Source organism: Bubalus bubalis, chromosome 11 (genome assembly GCF_019923935.1).
Source record: "Bubalus bubalis isolate 160015118507 breed Murrah chromosome 11, NDDB_SH_1, whole genome shotgun sequence".
Classification (NCBI taxonomy): Eukaryota; Metazoa; Chordata; class Mammalia; order Artiodactyla; family Bovidae; genus Bubalus; species Bubalus bubalis.
The window spans coordinates 40,050,216-40,075,961 of NC_059167.1; positions in this window are offsets into that span (position 1 = coordinate 40,050,216).

The window sequence follows — 25,746 nt, forward strand, 5'->3', positions numbered from 1 at the left end:
GCTCGGTGCGGGGACAGCGAGGAGCGCGCGCGGGGCCGAGGGGCGAGGGGAGTTTCCCGTGCTCGCCAAGTGGAGCCCAGCTCGGAGCTGCGCCAGCGCCTTCAGCCCTGGGCCCGCGGTGCCTGACACCTGCCGAGTCCGAAGCGGGAGTCCGCCCCCGAGTAAGTCTCGCCTTTTCTCTCAATTCTTCTCGGCCGCCTCAGCCTCTTTTATCTGTGGAGCTCTGAGCTCCCGTTGCGGGGTGCCGCGCGAAAAGCGGACCAGAGAGCTCCGCCGGCGTCCAGGGATGCTCCAGCCTCTGAGTGCGCCCCGGCCGGCACCGGGACCCGGCCGCAAAGCCCCGCCGCCGGGTGGCCCTGCGCAGCGCAGACGGAGGCGGTGGCAGAGTTGTTGGCACGGATGCGACCCGTCTTTTGTGTCCTGCCCGATCCCAGAGCCGGGCCAGGCCGGGGAGGGAGCGGGGGTGGGGAAGGAGCGGAAGCCACTTTATGGCTCCTGGCCCCACCTCTTGCCCCCACCCCAAATCCTTCGGGATTTCAGCCTGCCACGGACTCGGGCGCAAGTGAGTGCCTACGCGCCCTTGCTGGGCCAGTTGGATTCGGGTGGGCAGCGGCCGGACCACCATGCCGCCCCCTTTTTTGGTTTTCTTTTTTAGATACAGCATCTTTAACAGCGGGTGTTGAGAGGGAGGCTGACTGGGTGCTCACGGGAGTCCGGGTGTGGGATCCACCTACCTTCTTGCTTTTCTCTGGTTCTGGAAGGGAAAGGACGGGCCGCTGAAAGCCCCGAAGCTCGAGCGTCCCGCGCTGGCGGGCTCGCGCGCGGCTGGCGAGCAGGCGTTCGCTGGGTGGGTCCCTTGTCTGGCTCATTGTTCGCGATTACTGTTCTTGGGGCCGGGCTGAGCGACAGACGCCGCTCAAGGGGCCATACATACAAGTGACGACTTGGAGGAGTGAGGTCAAGGGTGCCTGGAGGAAAGGGCTTACCAGTTTGGAAGCAGACTTCTAGGAGCTGGGAGGGCAACAGTAGTCGTCAGTGAAAACAGCTGCTGAGTGTGAAACTTAGATCTGACTCTAATTCACGGCGACAGCCTAGCGAATTAAACCTTCAGAAACACAGCGCGGTATTTCCCCATTGAATTTGTTTACAGAGTAAGGAAAATGGAGTTTTAAGTGTTATTGGCAACTGGCTGCTTTCTGTTGCTAGCACCTGTTTATCTTCAAAGGTTTTTGGGCGGGTGTTTTTTTTTTTTTTTTCCCCACCCTTTCCCCTTTCCCCCTCATTTGGGGGATTGTGTGTTTATCATTCTGTCTGTGCCTTCAGCTGGTCGAGTTGCATGGTTTCTGGAAAAGAAACAGTTTTTAGGGAAAGTGCAATTCCCACTTTACAAAGGGCCAAGCGCTGGTGTAGACTTTGCTCCCCCACTCTAGCCGCATGCTGACATTCATGGAGGCAGACATGTGCACCCAGAGTCAAAGGGAACCAGCTATCCCTAATTGGAGATGCCAAAACATAACTAATGTATGCTCATTTTGTTGAAAAGGAGGACACTCGTTTCCCCAATTCCCTAAATTGCAGTGATACCTGATAGACATCAGGTATATCCTGATGTCTGTTCCCTAGCCCACTACAAAGGAAGATGCATTTTCCTGAGAAGGATGTTTCTTCTTAAGCTGATCCAACAAGAGAGAGTTTTAAAAATTATATATATGTATATGTGTATATATGTGTGTACGTGTGTATATATGTGTATGTATATATATTTCTGTAAATCTCAATAGTTACTAGCACACTTACTTAACTGCGCTAGTTATATTTACTTTGACTTGCCTGATGGACTTGCTAAGTGCATCAGTCTGCTGAAATCTGGAATTCCAGACCCCAGGAGAAATAATATGAGTACCTCTCTCTGACCATAGTCTGATTCCACAGGGGAAACTCTTGCAGTAGTGTTACTTAGGGTAATGAAAGCTGTGTGATTTATTCTAAGGAGGGAAGCAAGAGTTAGGCAGAAGAAAATAAAAATGGAAGGCCTGAGTAGGCATCCCAATCACACTCATAGTTCCACAAATATATATGTGGAAAGTATAGTGTGTTCTCTTTCTCCTTTTATCACTCTTAGTATTTAGATCCTTATTGCTTTTTATCACAGTTTTTGTGTCTCTCGTTAGTGAGGGATTGACTTTGAAAAAAAGCTTATATATTTTCAGTCTGTCATTATTTTAGATTTTAAATATCCATAGTGTTCATTGAATACACAGACTTATCTTTTATACAGTTCTATTGTTTGTTTCTGTGCATGCCATGTCCAGCTTAGTATGGGACCACATGAGCGATGAATCAACCAGGTTCTAATGAAGATTAAAATATGAAAGGTATCCACAGCTATGTATAAAATGTATACTCATTTAACCAGCTTCCCACATGACCAGTTTTAGCTACTTGCTTGTTCATCTTCTGAAGTCTCCAGACTCCAAATTCTTACCCAGATTGATTGCTACACTAAATCTTGATTGTACAAAGAACAGAACTTAATTATTTTGGCCTCATTTATCAGTCAGCAATGTTTAGTGTTGCCAGTTTAATTATATCATTGAAATATGCATGACTTTAAAGTATGTTGAGAAATTGAGAAAGGTCCTTTTAAACTTGTTTCTTCATAAAAAAAAAAAGTCCTTGTGAAGCCATAATTTCACTGCTGTGAGGCCCTCTAGCCATTTGTGTTTATGGAGTTTACTCTTCCACATGAAGAAAGAACCATTGTTTTGTTGTCTAGGAGCTGAAGGAAGATGGAAAGTGAGAAAAGAAAATCAAGCACTTTAGAATGCTATTATTTTCTCTACTTGGGAAAATGTTATTTTAAGTAAATAGTGATTATTTTCTTAAAGATATACTAAAACCTTATTACAGGATCCCGAGGAAAAGAAATTTTCAGGATAGAAATGCTGGCTGTTACTAAATACTCATAAAAGATTGGTGCATACAAGCACATGCATTTTTGAACCAATCTCATAAGACATTTTCTTCTTCCAATAGAATTTTGAAATCTTTTTAAGTCATTGTTATTAAAACATTGAAATCTCATCAAAATCTATATTTAAATATACTGTCTTTTTGCAAGTGCTTTAATTGTAATAGCCTGTTTGTTGAGATTAAAAAGAACATCATTGATGTCATGGTGTGCTTTGCATTTTAAAATAGTAGCTAATGAATTACAAACATTCATTACCCCACAACCACTTGCTGAAATTTCTCAGGACCCCCAAATAGAGAATTATTTGTGCTATATACTTACTATCATTCAGACCCCTTCTGAGTTCTTGTTGATCCCCTTTTCTTCTTCAAAATTAAGTGCCTTTTAAATTAATACCCTGTTGGTTCTGAATCTTTTGTTATTTTTCTGTGTCATAAGTTTATCTGTAAATATCTTCAGCATTGTCTGGTTAGGGAATTTGCTGTTGAAAATGTGGGAATTAAGCTTAACACAGAGAGCGCAGGTTTCACCTCAATAAAATTCATTGAGGAATACTTCTTTGACCTTTAAAAGTCCAAGCTTTGAAGCACAAAATTTACATTTGGGTAATTCAGGTACTAACTTCACATATGGTAAGGCAAACAGTAGAAGTAATAGAGTATCACAGTGCCTTTGCTTTGTTGCATTTCAATGATGACTTTAATTCCATTCATTTTCTTCATACTAAGTAATGAAAACTACCCACTGCTTTCTTATGGTTTTTTCTTTCTTTCTTTTTGGGCCAGGAGTGGGTATCAGTGGGAGGGGAGGGAGCACTGTTCTATTTATGTAACAATGAAAGTTGTCAATGCTTATTTTGGAAAAGTTTTATTTAAAAAGTTCAGTTTCTTCTGTGAGTTGTGCTTATTCAGTGTTTACTGAGGAAGATGGTTTGACACTCAATTTTCATAACCAGATGCAACCAGAAACAGATTGGTTAAGTGATTCAAATTAGTGCATTTAGATCTTAAATTTAGTTTTCCTTCCCATAAACTAATATGAAGAAAAGTATTCCACTAGGTTTTATTTTTAATAATCAATATTCATTTAGATTATCTTGAAAATGGAGATAAACAGGATTAACAAAAATGTAAACATTTATGAAATGAAGATCTAAAGGACTGCAAATTAATGATTGTATATACTTTTAACATGTAGTTTTCCCCCCTGATAAATTAGTATTTTTAATCTTAGGGGTGATGTGAATTTCTTAACTGATCACACTTTCTCTTTGACCACTAAAAAGCTCAGAGCCAATCAGAGATCTAATTTATCGATCATATACGGCTCTACAGAATGCACTTGTGTGTTATCTTTCTGAATGACCTTATCTTGTTTTACTTACATATTTTCTTTGTCAAGATGTCTTTTTTTTCATTGTGGAAGGAGACAGACCATCAAAATTAATTTGAATAAGTGTTTAGAAATACAATTAAGTCTGTAAATATCATTAAGGTCTAACATTGCAAATGCTGAGGGAATGTCGGGGAAACGATTTCTGATCTAAAGATACTTATAATCTAGCTGGATATAGAAGCCATAAACACATAACAGACTAGCTAATAATGATTCAATGTATATACACACATCTGTTGCATTAAATTGAAAACCTAGACCTTATCTTTAATGATTCTCAGCTTCCACTTTCTAGAAAACACTATTAATAGGACCAACTGGTAAAGCAAAGTAACCAAATATTTTCATTAAAAAGAATTCCCCTCTGGGTATACTAAGCTCCAAATAGTCTGAGGATGATGTGAAGATGAAAATAAATATTGAAAAGTCATTGCGAATCTGTGGTAATGGACTGGAGACTTCCAGACATTTCTCTTCCCTTTCTCTTCTTTCTCACTCTCCTACTGGCTTTTCTCCTTGCTCCCCAGTCAGCCAGTAGCTTGACCTGATTGACAAGTGTGACAATTCCAAGTGTCAAGCTAAACCCCACCAGACTCCTCGGTTTATGAAATTTCTTGCTATGTAAATACAATATTTGTTTTAAGTACCATAGGTACTTAAATACAGTAGTTAAGTTTAAGTGCCCACTGGTTGTTTCCCTTTGTGCTTGAATCAACAACCATTTTCAGCTTTTAGAAGGGACCACCCGCAAAACCGTTCTTTTTCACTATAGAAAAACTCAGGGAAAGAAAAAAAAAAAAAAAAAAAGTAAACCTGTGGTGGGGGGGTGTAGGGAAAGAACTAAATTATTGACCCAGGGTGACATATTTATGACTAAGACTACAAACTCTGAATTAAACTTCCAAATTTAACCAGCTACCTCTGGGTATAAATCTGATTTTCATCTTCTCTATCTCCCACATACACACCATTTTTTCCAGACATCTCAATTATAGTTAGTGTTAAAAATAATTTAAAGTCTAAAACACAGATCTGTTGTCTTGAACTGAAGCAAACTATCAGACTATGATAAATACTGATCATTTAAACTTGGCCTTTTAAAAAAAGCACATTGGGTGCAATAAAATACATGTAGTACACTTACTGTGCTTCCACTTATGATATAAATAGTGCAGGGAGCTTTAAAATTTTCATGAAATTAATGTTTCACTGACATGCAAATTAACTACTGACATCTAAGGTGCATGCCATGTGATGGTTCCTAATTGGCAAGTGAACCTCAGAGGGTTATTTATAGATTACATTGCAACAAAGTGCTGGAGTAAATTCTCATTGTGCAGTTCAATTCAAATTGATGTTTTAGCTTTGATTCTCTTTACTTTTTTCACATCCTTTTTGATCTCTAAAAACTCTCAGAAATAAGCTACCTAAGGTGCTAAATATATAATTAATAACATTTGGGCAAAGAATTTGTCTTCAGATTATTCTTAAGAGATTTGGAGACCAGTTAAGTATCCCTCACTGGTTTGTTCAGGCATGAATAACTCTTGGGGCTGTGAATTTGAACTCAAAAGATTTGGTAACATTCATTTCCATCCAGAGCGCATAGGATAAATGTTCTCATAGAAAAAGTCAAGAAGAAACTTGAATATTTATCAAATGAATTAATTTTTTAAGAATAGCTGCCTTTAAAGATCTAAGTGGAAATTCTATTTTATTCTCTAATGGCAATTAACGTTTCTTTTTTATCTGTACTTTTCATTACATTTTGTGTATGGGGAATGCAGTAAGAGAATTAGAATGTATCTGCAATTCCAATGTTATGTTATTAGGTCAAAATTTGGCTTTTATTTATACCATGTCTTTGTCTGCCTTAAGTTAGAAGGACCAAATAAAAATGAAAAAGTAAATTCTTCATTTATTCTGCATATTTCTATTCACTATGGATTTTTGTACACAATTCAATATGGCAAAGTTATATAAGCTATAAATCTACCTACAAAGATAAGTTTGCAATTTATTAACTTTCAGACATCTTCTTCATTCTGTACTCAACCTGGAATGTTCTACTTTTCCTACCCATTTGTGAAATGCCTATCTTTTTGTAATGATTTACTTAGAAGACCCTTTCTCTTTGAAGGCATCCCTGCCATTGCATTTGAATTTGGCATTTTGGGGGGCAGGTATGTGTATATGTGAGTATGTTTTACAGTCTTATTGTAAAGCTGAAAATGTTTAGAAAATATAAAGAATTTTATTAAAATATAGTATTATTATGGTTATTACTATCATTACAATGCTAAAGAGACAAACTAGATATTAGATCTAAGCTATGTGTGAAAGTTAATACTTATCTTTTTTTAACACTTTTGATTAGTAGTTGAAAAATTTGATCTTAGGCCTGTTGCTTGTCATTGACAAAATCTTCACTAGTCTTGTATGGTGTGGTGTGGTTATGATCAAGGCAACTTCTTTTCTTGCTGATGAAGGCTATCAAAAAATGTATCCCTTAATTACAAACATTTACTTTCATTAATAAACATTGAATGAGGATTTATTGTGTATCATATATTGTGCATCATATGACATGGGAAATGAGCATAAAAACAACCAAGAAAGAGGTCCTTCCCTGAAAGAATTGAGTCAAATGGAGACTAAAAATAATGAGTTAATGTGGTAAAATAAGTTATACAGATCATCAAGGGCTATTTGGGGAGCTATAAGGACAGGAGCTGTGAGACAGGTGTGTCTCAATTTGAGTGGAAGGGGAGTGGTCTAGGAAAGTTTAGTAGGGGATTTGAAGCAAAAAGGACAAGTACAACTCTAGCAGCTGAAGAAGCAGTAGATGGGGGTCTCTGGCACAGAGCTACTGGAGAAAAGAACAGTGCGACTTACATGGGAAACCCAGCATTTCCATTAGACTTAAGACCAGTTTAGTAGTCTAGACTAGAAATCAAGATCTGGAGGTTTAATCCTGATTAAATCTAACACTCTTATACTGTACGTGTGCACTCATGCAGCTCAACATATCCAGGTACACAACCATGTTGTCATTTCATATTCATTCATCTTAAATGGATTCTTAAAATTATCAGATAATCTTACTGAACTAGCCTGTTCCATTTACTGTCCGAGGGGACTATATATCATGTTTCCTCCTGTCTCTTCCAAACTCTTGATACCTCTGTCTACATCCTCACTCTCAGATGAAGGCCCTTCTTCCTATTCACTGATACTGAGCTGTCAGAAAAACCTTTCCACAGTTACCCACTACCACATTTATCTTACCTAGAAGTATTTGCTTCCACATCATCTACTTTCTTGCAGATTTTCTCACATAGCATTGGTGGAATATAGACGGTTACAATTTAGTGGAATCTGATGTAGAAATATGTAAATGCAATTTATTAGTGAATAAAACTATTCCTTTAGATCTTGAACTTCCATTTTTAGTTGATTAGTATTGAGAAATAATCATAGTTTGAGGCCAAGATTTATGTAAAGTATGTTAGTATAATGAAAAAAATTAACAGACCAGCTCAAGGATAGGGAAAAAAGCTAATAAAGTACAGTGCATTGTTATGACAGAATGTTAAGCATCATTTAAAATTATTTTTTAAAATAATGATATAATGTAAAAAAAAGACCCTAAAACTATTAACTATACAAAGTACATGATGCAGTTTTGTTATATGTATATGGAAAGACCAGAAAAATAAATGAGCCATGTTAAAAGGTTCTCAATGTCCAGAGAACCTTCGGACATTGAGATGAAAATTGTTCTGTATGGCAGATTCTTGGAAAATGCACTCAGCTTGGAAGAGAAAGGTTTTTGATGGGAAGATCCTGGTGACGTAGAAAATGTCCACCGAATAAACACAATAGTAAAAGGGTGATTTGGCTGTCATTGAAATATTGGTCCCCGTCAGGCATTCCTCTTGCTTGCAACATCCAATCCACCAAAACTCAGAATTTACTGCTCAAATATATCACACATTTATTTAATTTTCACCATTTCTACTGCTGTCCTTCTATTGTGAGACATCATAATTTTCAGCCTGGATCATTGCCTTAGCTTTCAGCAGGTTCTTCCCACTCTTGCTGTTGCAGAAATAATGATCTGAGAGGCTGTATTGCATAGTGTTCAAAGCATGGACCCCACTGGTGGGCAGCCCAAGTGTGAATTCTAGCACTACCATTTACTGACTGTGAGACTGGGGACCAGGTACTTGACAGCTCTTTGCTTTCATTTTCCCATAAATAAGATTAAAAGTATTAATACCTCTCTTTTAATGTTATTATGAGTATTAAATAAATGTCTAGCTTAAAGCAAACACTATTATGTATTTGTCAAGGTCTAAATCAAATTATAACCTTCTTTGTTTAGTCGCTCAGTCGTGCCTGGCTCTTTGTGACCCCATGGACTGCAGCCCACCAGGCTCCTCTGTCCATGAGATTTTTCAAGCAAGGATACTGGAGTGGGTTGCCATTTCCTTCTCCAGGGGATCTTCCCAACCCAGGGATAGAACCCAGGTCTCCCAAATTGCAGGCAGATTGCAGACTGAGCTACAAGGGAAGTGCTATTTAAAATCATCCAAGGACTTCTCATTGCACTTTGAATCAATAATAAAATCCTTATAATCACCTTCCTCAACTTTATTAACTCTTGCTAATTTCTGTTTTCTCTTTTTTCTATGAAAACATCAAATCCTGTTCTGTCACTGGGCCTTTGCATATGCTATATCCTGTGCCTGGTATACTCACATCCAACTCTTCTCATAGCTTCTTCTTGTCCTACAGGTCTCAGCTTTTGCTACTTCCTCTGAGTCCTTTCCTAATTTCTGGTCATCTAAAGGACACTTCCTATTATTCTTTTTTCACTCTCCACATTTTATTGTTTCCTTAATAGTGAAAGTGTGCTCAGCTGTGTCTGACTCTTTGAGACTCCATGAACTGTAGCCTGCTAGGCTCCTCTGTCCATGGAATTCTCTGGGCAAGAATCCTGGAGTGGTTTGCCATTTCCTCCTCCAGGGGACCTTCCCAACCCGGGATCAAACCCGGATCTGATCTTAATGGTCTGAGCTTCCTTAATAGATCTTATCATAATTTGAGCTTTTTGTTTGTTAACCCTCCCCACTCCCCATTTTGCTGCTAGAATTTAAATTCTATGAAACAAATACAATGTCTGTCATGGTTATTTTTGTTTCCCCGAATACCTACCAAAGAGTCTGGCATGTAGACTCTTTGGTAGGTATTTATCCTGAATAAATATTGGCTGGCTGGCTGACTGGCTGGCTGGTTGACTGAGATTTTCACTATTGTCACCTTGGAATTTGCATTTCTAGAAGGGCTACCTTCATATTTGTGAGGTTTGTATGTCACAAAAGAGATATAGAAGGTCAACTTGTTAACACTTGTTATTTTAGCTCTGGTTCACACAGGGCCTTAACAATACTCATCAGTACACAAGTGCATTTTGAAAGAGGTAGAGAGTTTGAGAGTGGAGAGAAAGGGCAATATGTGAATTTGGGGACCTGAGATGTAAAAATGCTTCAGACTAAATGGAAGCTTCAGTATTGGGGGTATAGAGTGAGCTTGGGGTGAGCTGATAGAGTGTTGGTAGTTCAAGCATTCAAGAGGAAGTGTCGGACCAACCTTTCACAAAGAACCAGGTTAAAAATTCTACATAAAGTCACTTCCATATAATTTTTTCTTCTTAGCTTTAGAAAATGTTGAATAAGGCTCTGTATATACACAAAGCCAAAATAAGTGGGTGAAATATTTTTTAAGATCAAATTAGTTATTTGATGTCATGAAATAAAAACAGAACTGTTTTCTTTCTTTGAGTCAACTGGTTTCTAAAATGGAAATCATTCCGACCTGAGTATTATACATGTGTGTCTGTCTTTGAAACTCTTGTTTTTTCAGACAGAAAAACATTTCATTTGGAAAAGATGTTTTCATGTATTGTTTTGGATCATAAAGTTGTAAAGGCATGGAAAGTTTTGTATCCAGTGACATTCCCTTTCTCTTACCAGGAGATGTCACTACAGCTCACTCAAACTTACCAGTGCATTCTGTAGGGATAGACCAGTTGCTAGCATTTTATCAGCATGTCACCCACAACTTCTTTACTGAGTTGCTTGAACAAAATTTGATGAAAATAGAATTCTTTCAGGTGCCTGTTTCTCCTCCAAACAAATGTTCCTGTCATGAGCTAGCTGAAAAGTTAAAAGACGTTTAGTATCCTGCAGACAAACAGCATTCTTACTTCCTTTGAATGTTGAGTAGGGTGGGGTAGGGGGTGCAGTGGAGAGAAAAAAAATAAGAGTGGGATAAAGGAGCAGAGATGAACAGAGAGAAACAGAAAAAAAGGAGTGAAACGGAAGTGTTTTCAGTGATAACACACTGCTTAAAGATCTCGGAATACACAGTTCTCTCACCCATCTGATTCACATATATTGTGTCTTCCCCAGCCTTCTTCTCTGTCCATATAAGACCAGCTTGCTCTGCCAGAACTGTTGTAATTAAATATGTCTATCTGGCATTGAGGTATATACTATCCCAATTATTTATGCATAAACTTCTATTTTTTCTGATGACTTTATAAAATAGATGTTATTACTAAAATTTTTTCAAGTGAAGAAAATGAAAATTGGAAAGGTTGAATGATTTTACAATAGACTCATCAGATTTCAAAAGCATATCCTTGTTCTTTATACTAGGCCACTGCAGAGCCCCTCCCACTGGAGACTTTCCTACCATTATTTCATACCTAATCTGTTTATATTTCCCTTCTCTGGGTCCCACAACATCTAGTACTTACCCATTGTGAACACTCATCATGACTGAGCCATGAGCCTCTATTTTTTTGTCTCTTGCTTCACCCAGAGTCAGAGCATTTTAAAGGTGAGTACAGTGTCTTGTCTTTAGAACAGAACATGACACCCCTAATATTGATCAACCTGATGGACAAACAAGAGAACAGGTGCTCCAAAAGATTTGCTGCAATGTGTATGAGGGTGTGGGTAAGGAAAGTACAGACTATGGTGCTACCAGTCTTGCCCTATTTCTGTTGGCTTCACTTGCTCCACAAGCAACTGAACAATGAAGTAGAAGAAAGCCCCAGCATCTATGGAGTAGGAAGAACAGGGTTAAGTGCCCAAGAAGGAGGGAGTATTCAACACACCCCACACCTTGTAGCTCCTCTAGACTGGAGGGAAGACTGTCATCCGAAGAGCTGTGTTTCTTGCTGACCTGCAGGTGGCAGCATGGCCCAGCTGTGAGAGACCAGCTCAGTTCTTAGAAACCCCTATGGCTGCTGTGGGACTCAGAACTGTTCTCAGGGCATTAAGTGCCCTGGGAATGATTAATGGTGCTGCCCATTCCTTGTACCCTGAGGGTAATTGAGCCTGCAATATTTTGGAGGCTGCAGAGAGACTTCCTGAGCCTCTGTCTATGGTGGGACTGCAACATTTTGGATATTATATCCCTTCAGAGACATCCCAGAAACCTTTGTTGTGTTTAGAATGCAGTCATTGGCAGAATGCATTGAAAGGGGTAAAAAAAAAAAACAACAAAACCCACCACCACCATCTCTAAAATATGAGGAAATTGAATAGTCTTAATGTTTTTGTTTTTTTTTCAAATGTTTGGTTTGCTATGCATTCTGTATTCTTTTTTTTTTTCTTCTTTGATTCTGAAATAGTATTCCTTTCCACCTCACTTAAAGTAAATCCTCTGGAAGGTAGCTTATGTTAATTGATTGAGTATTTTGAAAGAGTGGAGACAGAGCTGTGTATAATGTCTTTATTTAAATAAGCTCAAAGCTCTTTTATATTGTAGACTGAGGTATTTAAAAGTAAGATGATTGTAAATTTCTAAAGTTGCACACAGTTCAAGAGAATGTAAAACATTTCAGAAGGAGAAACAGACACAAAGGTACAGTGTCCATTTATTCTAAATATACATGTAATATCAATTATATAAGACAACCAACAAAAGATCTTAAGCTTGTCGGGTTGGGTTTGTGTAACTGCTTCTTTTCATTAGAATTTTTATAACTGAGAAAAATGCCAGATGCTAAACCCTGAAAAAAGGTATCCTGAGTAGGATATACTGGTAGATCTTAGCACCGTTGGGGAAAAAATAATCACTTAAAGATTCAGAAAATGTTTCCTCATTCATGCAGTCAAATGGGAAGTCTGGACCTCTACCTTTCTGTACTTTGGATTTAAATAAGCTTGGTGGTTGGTTTTAAACAGTGCTTTCTAGCTTTTTCAGTGGTTTTTAAGATAATATCACTTTGGTGTTTTTGAGAACAGTTGTTCTTCTCTCAAACCTGTGAGGTTTTACTCTCTGACAGAAGACTCTCTTGTGGTGGAACGTGATGATTTAAAGTTGTGTTCTGTATGAGAGGTTACTTTCTAGATGTTTAGAGAGCCAAACTTAACTAGTTTTCCATGAACTGACACTTTATGCTTTAGGAGGCAATAAATTTGGTCTGTTTAATTTCTTGGACTAGAGAAGAAAATCAGAAGGATGATTAGAATGGCCCCCGAAAGTCTATTTTTAGATTAGATTGCAGGTGTTGTACAGACTGCTATTCTATCTGCCTTTGCTTTGTTAAATTTCTCTCAGAGGTTGAACTTGTAATAGCGGTTTGTGTGTATATGTGTATATGTGTGTGTGAGTGTGATGCAAACCTAGGCTAGGAATTAAAAGTGAGAGTTGCAGGTGGAGAGTTAATTGAGATAAGTACACAATGGTTTATTCACAGCCTCTGATTTAACTTCAACTTTAACAAGAATATAAGTAAGGAAAAAAGCCCCAGCATACCCTCAAATCCTGCTTGATGATCCACGACTCATGGAAGGACTGTTTCCAACCTTGTTGTTGTCGTTCATTTGCTAAATCATGTCCAACTCTATTTGACCTCACGGACTGCACCATCTCAGGCTTCCCTGTCCTCCACTATCTGCTGGAGTTCGCTCAAATTCATGTCCACTGAGTTGGTGACACTATCCAGTCATCTTATCCTCTGCCACCCTCTTCTCCTTTTGCTTTCAGTCTTTCCCATCATCAGTATCTTTTCTAATGAGTTGGCTCTTTGCATCAGGTGGCCAAAGTATTAGCTGCTTTGAGCAATTTATCAAAAATTTCTTAATTTTATTTTTTAATATAAAGATCCCCACTTCCATGCTACCTTTAATTAATATACTGCTGAATATGTAAATATTATATCTTGCATTGGAGAAGGAAATGCCAACCCACTCCAGTGTTCTTGCCTGGAGAATCCCACGGACGGAGAAGGCTGGTAGGCTGCAATCCATGGGGTCGCACAGAGTCGGACACGACTGAAGTGACTTAGCAGCAGCAGCTTTAAGTATCATTATGTATACTTTGTATTTTTTCTAGTATTTCAAAATAAATTACAATTTTTATCAATGTCTAATTCATATTTCTAAAGGAACAATTTTTATATATATTGGTGTCATTTCTGAGGCAGGGTAAAGAGGCCTTAGAAAAGGACACAGTTGGTACTATCTTAACTAAAGTGTCCACTGTTCACCTTTTCATTTCAAAGCTTAATTTCTTGACTTCTTTAGCACAATAATCTTGAAAAATCAGGTATTGTTTAGGAGAAAGGATTTTCTAAATCTTTTAGCTTTTAGGATATCAAGAACCAAGACTGGTAGAATAGATCAGAGAGTTTTAATGCATTCCAGGAAATAGAACAAACTCAAGATGAGACAGAAGAAATGGAAAGCTCGCTCTTTTGGCCCTAAATAATTGTGGCAGGAAAAAGTTATGAAACTAGGGAACCAGGATGATTTATTTAAGATCCTGACCTTGTTTTTTTTTTGAGTTCAAGATCAGAAAAAGAACAGAGTTCAAAAAAAAAATACTAGGTGTGGTTCCCAGATATTAGGTTTTAGGAGGAAACTGCAAGATTTTAAGAGAAGACCCAGTATGACCTGGACAACAGTAGAGCGATGGTGGTGATGGTCTGCTTGGCTGCTGGGCTGCTGCTGCTAAGTCGCTTCAGTCGCGTCTGATTCTGTGCGACCCCATAGATGGCAGCCCACCAGGCTCCTCTGTCCATGGGATTTTTCAGGCAAGAATACTGGAGTCGGGTGCCATTGCCTTCTCTGCTGCTTGGTTGAGAAACCTCTGAAAATGGATCTAGAAGACATGTCCCAATGAGGGCATAGGGTAGCCAGTAGATTAGTGGTGATCTGAAGTCTGAAGGAAGAAGCTGCCTGCCATGGGTGGAATCTTAAGGATTAGGAGTCATGGTTTGTACATGTGGACACCAATGAAGAGCACCAGCATTTTCTTCCAAAAGACTAGAGGGAACAATCAAATTTCAGTGGTTTAGCCACAGGGATTATTATTTTAGCAGGTCTGCAATGACATGCTTACATCATTTGTTTACCTTCAGTGTCTATTCTGATAGTTTTTATTGGACTGACATCCATTTTGTTTGCCATGCTGTTCAATTCAGTTCGGTCACTCAGTCGTGTCCGACTCTTTGCGACCCCATGAATCGCAGCACGCCAGGACTCCCTGTCCATCATCAACTCCTGGAGTTCACTCAGACTCACGTTCATCGAGTCAATGATACCATCCAGCCATCTCATCCTCTGTCGTCCCCTTCTCCTCCTGCCCCCAATCCCTCCCAGCATCAGAGTCTTTTCCAATGAGTCAACTCTTCGCATGAGGTGGCCAAAGTACTAGAGTTTCAGCTTTAGCATCATTCCTTCCAAAGAAATCCTAGGGCTGATCTCCTTTAGAATGGACTGGTTGGATCTCCTTGCAGTCCAAGGGACTCTCAAGAGTCTTCTCCAACACCACACTTCAAAAGCATCAATTCTTCGGCGCTCAGCCTTCTTCACAGTCCAACTCTCACACCCATACATAACCAGAGGAAAAACCATAGCCTTGACTAGACGGATCTTTGTTGGCAAAGTAATGTCTCTGCTTTTCAATATGCTATCTAGGTTGGTCATCAGTTTTCTTCCAAGGAGTAAGTGTCTTTTAATTTCATGGCTGCAGTCACCATGTGCAGTGATTTTGGAGCCCAGAAAAATAAAGTCTGCCACTGTTTCCACTGTTTCCCCATCTATTTCCCATGAAGTGATTGGACCAGATGCCATGATCTTCATTTTCTGAATGTTGAGCTTTAAGCCAACTTTTTCAATCTTCTCTTTCACTTTCATCAAGAGGCTTTTGAGTTCCTCTTCACTTTCTGCCATAAGGGTGGTGTCATCTGCATCTCTGAGGTTATTGATATTTCTCCCGGCAATCTTGATTCCAGCTTGTGCTTCTTCCAGCCCAGACTTTCTCATTATGTACTCTGCATAGAAGTTAAATAAGCAGGGTGACAATATACAGCCTTGATGAACTCCTTTTCCTATTTGGAACCAGTCTGTTGTTCCATGTCCAGTTCTAACTGTCGCTTCCTGACCTGCATACAAATTTCTCTAGAGGCAGATCAGGTGGTCTGGTATTCCCATCTCTTGAAGAATGTTCCACAGTTTATTGTGATCCACACAGTCAAAGGCTTTGGCATAGTCAATAAAGCAGAAATAGATGTTTTTCTGCAACTCTCTTGCTTTTTCCATGATCCAGCAGATGTTGGCAATTTGATCTCCAGTTCCTCTGCCTTTTCTAAAACCAGCTTGAACATCAGGAAGTTCACAGTTCACGTATTGCTGAAGCCTGGCTTGGAGAATTTTGAGCATTACTTTACTAGCAAGTGAGATGAGTGCAATTGTGTGATAGTTTGAGCATTCTTTGGCATTGCCTTTCTTTGGGATTGGAATGAAAACTGACCTTTTCCAGTCCTGTGGCCACTGCTGAGTTTTCCAAATTTGCTGGCATATTGAGTGCAGCACTTTCACAGCATCATCTTTCAGGATTTGGAATAGCTCCACTGGAATTCCATCACCTCCACTAGCTTTGTTTGTAGTGATGCTTTCTAAGGCCGACTTGACTTCACATTCCAGGATGTCTGACTCTAGGTGAGTGATCACACCATCATACCCATTGTTAAATATTTTCAATTTACTCCAGGTTATCCACATAGAGAGTAAACTGGTCCTTCCACTCTATATCAGGGACCTGAGAATGTCTGAAGTTCTGGTGTGGATTGGAGCTTCCTTCTATTTACTATCATAAACCCAGGGTCAATTCCGGAATTATCTCAGGGAAGAAAGGAAGAAGAGGACGAAACAAAATACTGAACATTTATAATGAAAAGACTATATCCTCCAGAAAATGACTTTATAAACAGCTCTACCAAGAAGTTAATTTTGAATAGAAGCGATATTTAAATTTAAGGAGATTGCTTAAGCTTGAACATAATTAAAATATTGTGAATTAGTGAGTGTTTGTGGACTAGAGCAACTTAAAGAAGAATCATATGAAAGAAATGAAGTTTTCTTTTCGCATGTCTCAATAGGATGAGTAAACTTCTACCTACCTCCTATGAACTCTTGCTGAGTCCTCTGTAGTAATAATTGCTTTGGAACTGTGGCTCACGCTGACTTCAGATTCCTTCTGTTTGTACCTCTTGCTTCTCAAATGTAGATAAATATATAGGAATTCTTAGGTTGTCCAGTTAGTGTCCTTTAAGTGTCTTACTTACATCATATATTCCCAGCTCTAATATAGAGTTATGGCCTTCAGCCCCTTTCTCATATCAACCTGAGTGGATATACTTCAAACCTAGTAATAAACCCATTTCTTTGGATTTGTCTCTGAACCTTTATGATATTCTTCTTCCTTTAAAAATGTATACCTGTGGCGGATTCATTTCAATATTTGGCAAAACCAATATAATATTGTAAAGTTTAAAAATAAAATAAAATTAAAAAAAAATGTGGATCCCATTGTAGCTAAGATTATGTTGTTCCCTAAATATAGTGATCTAAAGATAGTGAAATAAGAGCAAATAATAACACCTAGGATCCTATCTTTTTCATATTTTTTTAAAAGTCTTTATTGAATCTGTTACAATATTTTTTCTGTTTTCTGTTTTGGTTTTTTGGCCGTGAGGCATGTGGGATCTTCACTCCCTGATCAGAGATTTAACTTACACCCCCTACATTGGAAGGCAATGTCTTAACCTTTGAGCCACCAGCAAAGCTCCTTTTTTTCATCTTTGAAACTCCCTCTGCTTATGAAGGCTATTGCATTGTATAACTCCATGCTGAACCTTTAACATTATGGGTATACAAAACAGGGACCTGGATTCTCATTCACAATTTGATGATTTTTTTTTTCTTTTGTCTGGGGGAGGATGAGATACTTAAATTATTAAGCAAGAGTGCCAGTATTCAAATTTGGATTTTTTTGAATCTAGACCCCTCCTATTTTAATTCTGCCTTATTGGCAACCAAAAAATTTATAAAGTGTTCATAGCAAAGGATAACAAAAATGTATCATGACAGGAGAGAGAGCAGTTAATGTCAGTATGTTTCTGTATTTCTCTGAAACCTGTAATGAAATGTCAGTGGATACAATATGGAGTCCCTTGTTGAGAAGGAAATTTCTCTAAAATGTTCGCTCTGAGGACTTGAAACAGGAAAAAGAGAGCTATGGAAGAGAACAGCACTAACCCCTTATGTATCTTTCCCTTGTTGGGTTTGACTTTACTCAGCATTTGCAGTAGACAGGTGACTCTTAAGGCCATTGAAGGTTTCCAGCTTCAAGTCCAATTGTTTGTTCATTTGTTCCTCGCTCTTTAATTCTGACCTTCCCATTAAAATGTTTGAAGTAGCAAATCTGTTAGGATAATTCATTGGGCCTATTGACCAATAAAGAGGTTTGTATTAAGATGGGGGAAGTCATTAATGAAAATGGATTGTTTCAGCTGCTTTCATTACCGACCATGAATCACACCACCTGGAGAACTCTATTATTCCTGTGAATTATAAACAAGATGAAAAGACAACCCTCAGAATGGGAGAAAATAATTGCAAATGAAAAAACTGACAAAGATTTAATCTCCAAAATATACCAGCAGCTCATTCACCTCAATACCAGAAAAAACAAACAACCCAGTCAAAAAATGGGTGGAAAACATTTCTCAAAAGAAGACATACAGATGGCCAGCAAAGAGATGCTCAACATTGCTCATTATAAGAGAAATGCAAATCAAAAGGTACACCTCACACCAGTCAGAATGGTCATCATTAAAAAATCTGGAAATGATATATACTGGAGAGGTTGTGGAGAAAAAGGAGCCCTCTTGCATTGCTGATAGAGATGTAAATTGATATAACCACCATGGAGAGTAGTATGGAGCTTCTTTTAAAAAGTAGGAATAAAACTACCATATGACCCAACAATCTCATTACTGAGCATGTACCTTGAGAAAACCAAAATTGAAAAAAACACAAGTACCCCAATGTTCATTGCAGTACTCTTTACAATTGCAAGACGTGGAAGCACTCTAGATGTTTGTTGACAGATAACTGGATAAAGAAGTTGTGGTACCTAAATGCAGTGGAATATACTCAGCCTTAAAAAGGAATGAATCTGAGTCAGTTCTAGTAAGGTGGATGAACCTAGAGTTTGTTATACAGGGTGAAGTAAGTCAGAAAGAGAAAAACATATATCATATATTAACACGTATATATGGAATCTAGAAAAATGGTACTAATCAACGTAATGAACCTATTTGTAGGGCAGCAATAGAGATGCAGACATAGAGAACAGATTTGTGGACACGAGGGGAAAGTGATGGTGGGACAAATTGAGAGAGTAGCATTGAAACACATACATTACCATATGTAAAGTAGATAGCTCATGGGAAATTGTTGTATAACACAGGGCATCCTGGTATTCTGTGACACCCTGGAGGGGTGGGATGGGTGGGGTTGAGAGGGAGGTTCAAGAGGGAGGGGATATATGTATACTTAGGCTGATTCATGTTGTTCTGTGGCAGAAACCAACACAACATTGTAAAGCAATTATATTCTAATTAAAAATAAAATTTTAAAAAAATCTGTAAAAGAATACTACTTTTTCATCAAGGTGTTTGGTGGGCAGAGGAGGTTTTGTGGTAAACAAGGCAGAACTTAACACAACTCACAACTCTATGTGAGGAAGAGTGCATGTACATGCACCTCACTCAAAATGGCAGAGAATTCCCACATTCCTGTTTTACTTGGAATACATTTTAGAATGAACATTTAAATATCTAGGTAGGTATGTCCAAGTTTCTGTGTGTGTGTGTGATATTTTAGCAATTCCTTCAAGAAAATTATGTAGTCCCAGTGTGAAAACCTAACTGAGAAAGAGCTAAAGATCTATTTTTCCCATCCTGACTCATGGTCAACTCCACCCTGGTAAAGCACTCCTCAAATAATTCTTTTCCATAAAAACTCACTAATCTGCAAAGGATCCCTCTTATTTTATACCTTCTCAGAAACAAGTGTAAGATTTATTCTAGGGTTTGTGTGTGTGTGTGTGTGTGTGTGTGTGTGTGTGTGTGGATGTGAGCTGAGATGCCCAATAATAAACTAGCTGAATTTAAGGAATTCATACTACACCCCTTGCACTGTGCTAGGTTACCTAGTTGCATGCATTATTTTATTTAGTTCTCATTGTGAAAGTTCATATTGTTAACACTTTCAGGCAGAAGATGAAACTGAGTCTTTGAGAGGTTAAGTACCATATCCAACATTCAGATGGTTGGGAGTGGAACTGAGGCCAATTTCAGAGACCATACTCTTCATCATTATATTCTGCTGCCTCCTGAAGCAAAACAAAGTGTTCAGTAAAGATGAAAGTGAGATTCCTCAAGGAAGGAGCACAGAGATGGTTATCTATGTATTTAAGATGCTGTGGGAGAAGGGAAATGGCAATGTAGTGAATTAGAGGATCTGAATTTAAATTCAGCTCCTCCACTTACTCACTGTGTGAATATCTGAGTACTTACTTTGTTAGATTGTTGGGAAGACAAATATGTTTGTGAAAAGCATTATAAGACTATAAAGGGCAAGGGTACAAAGGACAGTCAACTAACCAAGTAAATTTAAGAGATACTTCTGGAAGAAGTTGGCAGTCCTTTTCTGGCTGTGATATTATATTTTAATAAAATTCAGATATCAATTGGAAACAAAATGTTTACTAAAAAGTATAAAATATGCCTGGAGTAAATTCAAAGTACTACTGTTAATTTATAATTCTTAGCATCTGTCAATGTTAGCTATGTTTAACTATTTTATTTTAATGAGTGGCTAAAATACAGGAAATTAATTTTATACTATTCTAACAAGCTTAAAATCTCTGGAGTAAAGTCATTAAAAATTTCAACCTGGATTTAGAATAAAATTGCCCATTTAATTTCACTATCTCACCTGTGCTGACATTTTGAGGATAAGTTAAATGTGTGTGGAAGTTTTTTAAACTACCCTATAAACATGTAAACATATTTTACACATTTATAACTGTAAAAGTTTTCAGCTGAAGTTAACTTAGAATGCCACCCCCAGGTTTCCTGGTTTCTGTGCTCAACAAAATAATTGTTGATTGTTTTGAAAAAAGCTATCAGAAAATATGATGAAAATGATTTTTTATTCCACCAGAACTGCATGGTTTCTTTGAGTGTGCTTAAAGGGACAGAGAGAAGGGAAGGAAGAAATGAGTTGATATGTAAGCTGTAGTCAAGGTAGTCTGTGTCTTCGTAGAACTAAGATAAACCATCTTTCGACTTGTTTTGTTCATCTGTTTAGCAGAAAGCTTGTGCAATTTGCATTTTAGAATGCTCGGTCCTTTTAATTTACTTGTAAATAATTTGTTTCTACATTATGCTGCTTTGTTTGTAGTGAACAATACTTAAAGTGTTTCATGAAGTAAAGTGAACTAACATAGCACTCTTCAAAGAGAATTTCAAGATAAAAACCATTAAGGATGAATGGAGTGCATTTCAGAAATCTCTACCATATGTCTGAATGGGTCTTTGTATCAAGCTTATTTACAAAAGTCACAGGCACTAATTTTTCTAAGAAATAGGATGCGTTCAAGCCAAAGAAAAAAATAAAAACACAATAAATGTAAAAGACACGTTAATAATCTTTTCTGTGAGCATGAGTTTGATCTACTGGATTATCTACTGAGTCATATCAGAAGGATTTGCTTAATAATATAGAAATTATCTGGGCTCCACAGCAGTTTGGCAGTATGAACTCCTGGAGCAGTGAGTTTGGATGATGAACTACCAATATCACTGCATTTATAAAAAAGGAAAATTTGACCAAACTTTGGAAAATTCCATAATCAAAGAATTTCTAAGTAGAGCCTATCTACTGTAGGTATATAAAACATATCTCAGAGACATTTTCCCCAAAGAGACTGGCCATCTCATTTCGTTAAAAAACGAAGAATGAGAAAGGCTTATGTAATTACATATCTGAAGAAGAAAACAGCAGCACACTCTAGTATTCTTGACTGGTTAATCTCAAGGACAGAGGAGCCTAGTGGGTTATAGTCCATGGGGTCGCAAAAAGTCAAACACGGCTTAGCTACTAAACAGCAGCAGCAATTAGATACCGAAGTATTTTTTTAAGTTATTTTCAAAAGGAGCATGTGCCCCTGTATCTTCAACATCATGTTCTGAATCTGCTTATTTGAATAGACTATTGAAATGTGTATGTTTTAAGAGTTATTGCATTAATCTCATTAGTTTGTGTATATTATGAGAATCCCCATATTCCTATTTGTTTATTTAGGAGACTGTAAATATTGTAAGTTAGTGTCTTGTTTGTATCAGTATTTTTGCATAGAACATAATTATTGTAGAAAGAAGAAAATACAGAGTAGATAATACAAAAGAATTGGTAATACAGAATCTATCAGTAACAGTAAGCATCAGAGATACCAAAGGAACATTTCATGCAAAGATGAGCTTGATAAAAGACAGAAATGGTATGGACCTAACAGAAGCAGAAGATATTAAGAAGAGATGGCAAGAATACACAGAAGAACTGTACAAAAAAGATCTTTAAGACCCAGATGATCACGATGGTGTCATCACTGACCTAGAGCCAACATCCTGGAATGTGAAGTCAAGTCGGCCTTAGAAAGCATCACTACAAACAAAGCTAGTAGAGGTGATGGAATTCCAGTGGAGCTATTCCAAATCCTGAAAGATGATGCTGTGAAAGTGCTGCACTCAATATGCCAGCAAATTTGGAAAACTCAGCAGTGGCCACAGGACTGGAAAAGGTCAGTTTTCATTCCAAACCCAAAGAAAGGCAATGCCAAAGAATGCTCAAATTACCGCACAATTGCACTCATCTCACACGCTAGTAAAGTAATGCTCAGAATTCTCCAAGCCAGGCTTCAGCAATATGTGAACCATGAACTTCCTGATGTTCAAGCTGGTTTTAGAAAAGGCAGAGGAACCAGAGATCAAATTGTCAACATCCGCTGGATCATAGAAAAAGCAAGAGAGTTCCAGAAAAACATCTATTTCTGCTTTATTGACTATGCCAAAGCCTTTGACTGTGTGGGATCGCAATAAACTGTGGAAAATTCTGAAAGAGATGGGAATACCAGACCACCTGATCTGCCTCTTGAGAAATTTGTATGCAAGTCAGGAAGCAACAGTTAGAACTGGACATGGAACAACAGACTGGTTCCAAATAGGAAAAGGAGTTCGTCAAGGCTGTATATTGTCACCCTGCTTATTTAACTTATATGCAGAGTACATCATGAGAAACGCTGGACTGGAAGAAACACAAGTTGGAATCAAGATTGCCGGGAGAAATATCAATAACCTCAGATATGCAGATGACACCACCCTTAAGGCAGAAAGTGAAGAGGAACTCAAAAGCCTCTTGATGAAAGGGAAAGAGGAGAGTGAAAAAGTTGGCTTAAAGCTCAACATTCAGAAAACGAATATCATGGCATCAGGTCCCACCACTTCATGGGAAATAGATGGGGAAACAGTGGAAACAGTGTCAGACCTTATTTTTCTGGGCTCCAAAATCACTACAGATGGTGACTGCAGCCATGAAATTAAAAGAGGCTTACTCCTTGGAAGGAAAGTTATGACCAACCTAGATAGCATATTGAAAAGCAGAGACATTACTTTGCCAACAAAGGTTCGTCTAGTCAAGGCTATGGTTTTTCCTGTGGTCATGTATGGATGTGAGAGTTGGACTGTGAAGAAGGCTGAGCGCCAAAGAATTGATGCTTTTGAAGTGTGGTGTTGGAGAAGACTCTTGAGAGTCCCTTGGACTGCAAGGAGATCCAACCAGTGCATTCTGAAGGAGATCAGCCCTGGGATTTATTTGGAAGGAATGATGCTAAAGCTGAAACTCCAATACTTTGGCCACCTCATGTGAAGAGTTGACTCATTGGAAAAGACTCTGATGCTGGAAGGGATTGGGGGCAGGAGAAGGGGACGACAGAGGATGAGATGGCTGGATGGCATCACTGACTTGATGGACGTGAGTCTGAATGAACTCCAGGAGTTGGTGATGGACAGGGAGGCCTGGCGTGCTGCGATTCATGGGGTGGCAAAGAGTCAGACACCACTGAGCGACTGATCTGATCTGATCTGATCTGATCTGAAGCATTAGTAGCAAATCTCTTGTTTGAGAAGAAAGTGTCATACCACTTTGGACCACGGGAACTTGATGAAACCTCAGTGAAAGAAAAGTCAAATAGTTTTAAAAATACAGTTTCCCAGGAATCAAACTGGGGTCTCCTGACTTGCAGGTGGATTCCTTACCAGCTGAGCTAACAGGGAAGTCCTTCTGTCTCTATAGGTGGTCTTTAAAGGTTCTTTGTGAGGGACCAGAAAAACATCTATTTCTGCTCTGTTGACTATGCCAAAGCCTTTGACTGTGTGGATCACAATAAACTTTGGAAAATTCTGAAAGAGATGGGAATACCTACCACCTGACCTGCCTCTTGAGAAACCTATATGCAGGTCAGAAGCAACAGTTAGAACTGGACATGGAACAACAGACTGGTTCCAAATAGGAAAAGGAGTTCATCAAGGCTGTATATTGTCACCCTGCTTATTTAACTGATATGCAAAGTACAACATGAGAAACACTGGGCTGGAAGAAGCATAAGCTGGAATCAAGATTTCCGGGAGAAATATCAATAACCTCAGATACTCAGATGACACCACTCTTATGGCAGAAAGTGCAGAGGAACTAAAAAGCCTCTTAATGAAAGTGAAAGGGGAGAGTGAAAAAGTTGGCTTAAAGCTCAACATTCAGAAAACTAAGTCATGGCATCTGGTCCCATCATTTCATGACAAATAGACGGGGAAACAGTGGAAACAGTGTCAGACTTTATTTGTTTGGGCTCCAAAATCACTGCAGATGATGATTGCAGGCCTGAAATTAAATGATGCTAACTCCTTGGAAGAAAAGCTATGACCAACCTAGACAGCATATTAAAAAGCAGAGACATTATTTGCCAACAAAGGTCCATCTAGTCAAGGCTATGGTTTTTGCAGTAGTCATGTATGGATGTGAGAGTTGGACTGTGAAGAAAGCTGAGCACCGAAGAATTGATGCTTTTGATCTGTGGTGCTGGAGAAGACTCTTGAAAGTCCCTTGGACTGCAAGGAGATCCAACCAGTCCATTCTAAAGGAGATCAGTCCTGGGTGTTCTTTGGAAGGACTGATGCTGAAGCTGAAACTCCAATACTTTGGCCACCTCATGCGAAGAATTGACTCATTGGAAAAGACCCTGGTGCTGGGAGGGTTTGGGGGCAGGAGGAGAAGGGGATGACAGAGGATGAGATGGTTGGATGGCATCACTGACTAGATGGACATGAGTTTGAGTAAACTCTGGGAGTTGGTGATGGACAAGGAGGGCTGGTGTGCTGCGATTCATGGGGTCTCAGAGTCGGACACGACTGAGGGACTGAACTGACTGACTGACTGACTGACTGTGAGAGACACTCACTTCAGATGTTCAGTTCAGTTCAGTTCAGTTGCACAGTCATGTCTGACTCTTTGCAACCCCATGAATCGCAGCATGCCAGGCCTCCCTGTCTATCACCAACTCCTGGAGTTCACTCAAACTCACGTCCATCGAGTCAGTGATGCCATCCAGCCATCTCATCCTCTGTCGTCCCCTTCTCCTGCCCGCAATCCCTTCCAGCATCAGAGTCTTTTCCAATGAGTCAACTCTTCACTTGAGGTGGCCAATGTACTGGAGTTTCAGCATTAGCATCATTCCTTCCAAAGAACACCCAGGGCTGATCTCCTTCAGAATGGACTGGTTGGATCTCCTTGCAGTCCAAGGGACTCCCAAGAGTCTTCTCCAACACCACAGTTCAAAAGCATCAATTCTTCGGTACTCAGCTGTCTTCACAGTCCAACTCTCACATC